We start from the raw sequence: 3083 nt of genomic DNA on the forward strand, positions 1-3083 counted from the left end.
TCAATATTGCTCACAGACATAAGCCACATGTTTATGAATATCGTAGATGTTCAATGGTGTTTCATTGTGATTTCATCTTACATTTCCCAGATTACTAAAAAGGTGAGTATTTTTGATATATTTGCATTCCATTTGTGTTCTCACTTCTTTTTTTTTAATTTAATTTAATTTTATTATGTTATGTTAATCACCATCCATTACATCATTAGTTTTTGATGTAGTGTTCCATGATTCATTGTTTTCGTATAACACCCAGTGCTCCATTCAATGTCCACAATAGCCAAACTATGGAAAGAGCCAAGATGTCCATCGACAGATGAATGGATAAAGAAGATGTGGTTTATACACACACACACACACACACACACACACACACACACACACACACAGAGGAATATTATGCAGCCATCAAAAGGAATGAAATCTTGCCATTTATGTTCTCAGTTCTTATATTCTTTAGTTTTGTTGGCAACATCCAAAGCATCATAGTCAGGAGCCAGTCAAATATATGCCTTCTTATCTCCATCAGGCCTGATCAGAATATTGACTTTGGCCACATCAATGTCATAGAGCTTCTCCACAGCCTGTTTGATCTGGTGCTTATTAGCCTTGACATCCATAATGAAAACAAGTGTGTTGTTGTCTTCTATTTTCTTCATAGCTAACTGGGTAGTCAGGGGGGACTTGATGATGGCATAGTGATCACACTTGTTGCTCCTGGGGATGCTCTTCCGAGGATATTTGGGTTGCCTTTGGAGATGCAGTGTCTTGGACCCTCGGAATGTAGGTGACATCTGGATCTTTTCTGTGTGACTGTAGATGCCTTTCAGCATGCTTTCTTGGCCTTCAAATCTTTTGTTTTGGCTTTGCCTTTGGGAGGGGCACCTTCTTCACCTTAGTCACCATCTTCATGAAAGGGATTTCCGAGGTTCATTTCCAGGGGTTTATAGAGTCAAGTTACCTCAGTCTTTTATTTCTGACAAAAAATAAAAAATAAAAAACCAAACCAAACAAACAAAGAAACCGAATAACTTAACTTTTGTACATTGATAGGCTTGTGGTCATTGTTGTTCAGGATTTTTGTATCTATGTCCATGGATGAGATTGATCTGGAATTTTTTCTTTTTTGTGACAGATCTCATATCAAGATATTTTAACATCATAAAATGAGGTGAGGAGTTTTATTTCTATTCCCTGAAAATAGTTATCTAAGGATTGAGGTTATTGTTTAAGTCATCATTATCCTTATTGATTTTTTTCTGCTTTATCTATCAATCATTGAGGTAATTATGATACTCTTTCACTAAGATTGGATTTTTTTCCTCTTGTTGAGTTAGTATGTTTTACATATATAGTGAGTATTGAACATGTGGCTTTATTCTTAGTTCGTTATATTGTGCTTTTTATTTATTACACTTTGAGTATTTGCTAAAATATCCCTATAAAAATTTGGGGGGCACAGCACTTTTTTTTTTGAGAGAGAGAGAGAGCAGGGGAGGGACAAAAGGAGAGGGAGAGAGAGGATCCCAAGCAGGCCCCACACCCAGCAGAAGCCTGATGTGGGGCTTAATCTCATGACACTGAGATCATGACCTGAGCTGAATTCAAGAGTTAGTCATTTAACTGACTGATCCACCCAGGTGCCCCAGCACTATTCTTTTTGAAACAGTTCTTAAATTCTGCTTTAATTCCTTTAAAGGATATAATCAGTTTTCCTCCTGAGTCAATTTTGTAAGTTACATTTCTCTAGGAATTCATCTACTTCATATAAGTTTTCAAATTTATTGTATAAAGTTATTTATATGAAAAACTAATAAATATTTATTGAAGATATATTATGAATATGTACTATACTTTTGTGTTCTAGATTCTATTTTTTAAGTTTTTAACAGCTTTTTTGAGATGTAATTAACAAACTGCACATATAAAAGTGTAAAAATTTTTTTCAATTTGGTAAGTTTTACACTTGCAAACATCCCTGAGACCATCACCACAATCAAGATAGTGAACATTATCCATTACCCCAAAAGTTTTTTCATGTTCCTTTATAATCCTTTCAGAGTATTCCACCCAGTGCCCGTGAATTAAGAGATTTTTTTTCTAAACCAGCTAGTGGTAACAGGCACTACACCTTTGTGAGCTCCAGGCACTCTTTCCTTAAATGCCTTCAGATGTTCCTTTCTCTGGCCCCAGGTGGTTTCCTCACACGCATGTGCAGACACCCTAGGTTCTCTCTGTGTGAGGCTCTCTCGAGTCAGATACTCTGTCCTGCAAACCCTAGCTTCTTGGGTCTCCTGGGACTCTCAGCTCTGTATTCTTGAAGAATCAACTCAGCAACTGAGGGAATCTGCCGTGCTCCACCTTGATTCCCCCTCCCTGCATCATGGCCTGGAAACTCTCAAGATAGTAAGTTGGGGCTATCACAGGACTCTCCTCATTTCTGTCATTTGTCATCTCTGTTCAGTCTCTTATTTTCTGTCTCTTAGGGACCACTGCCCTTTGTTCTTTGATGTCCAGTGTCTTGAAAACTGTTTTTTTTTTTCATATGGTTGTCTGTTTTTTTGCTTGTTTTAGGAAGGATGATAAATCTGGTCCCTGTTACTCCATCTTGGCCAGAGTGGAATATCCTTTTATGTTTTTAATATCTACAGCATCTTGTTTCCTTTTTCAATTCTTTTATTTTTCCTCTTTTCTCCCCTTGATTAAACTTGCCAGAGGTTTATCTAATTAGTCATTTTAAGGAACCAACTCTTGCTTCCTGATCTTTCCTTTTACGTGTATATTTTTCATTTCATTAATTTCCATTTTTTCTAACTTAGATTATAATATCAAGTCCTCATTTTCTTTTGTAAGCATTTAAGACAATAATCAGTAACACTTTAGCTGCATCTCATAAAGTTTGCTCTATACTGTTCTCTTTGTTCAATTCTAAAGAATTTAAAAATTTTATCATAATTTTTTTCTTTGACTCGTGAATTTTTAGAAATATTTTAATAGATTTTTACTTTCTTTTTATTATTAATTTCCAACTTAATTACATTGTAGCCAGAGAAATTTATCTTTGAGATATAGTTGATAGACAA

The 3083-nt window shown here is 35.5% G+C and overlaps 1 pseudogene; it reads right to left on the minus strand.

Annotated features, from left to right (window-relative positions):
* Positions 1 to 500: 500 nt before the first annotated feature.
* On the minus strand, positions 501 to 833 carry LOC102735120 (large ribosomal subunit protein uL23 pseudogene; annotated as a pseudogene).
* Positions 834 to 3083: the final 2250 nt, after the last annotated feature.

The sequence above is a fragment of the Leptonychotes weddellii genome, chromosome 3 (genome assembly GCF_054177405.1).
Source record: "Leptonychotes weddellii isolate Sample4059 chromosome 3, ASM5417740v2, whole genome shotgun sequence".
Classification (NCBI taxonomy): Eukaryota; Metazoa; Chordata; class Mammalia; order Carnivora; family Phocidae; genus Leptonychotes; species Leptonychotes weddellii.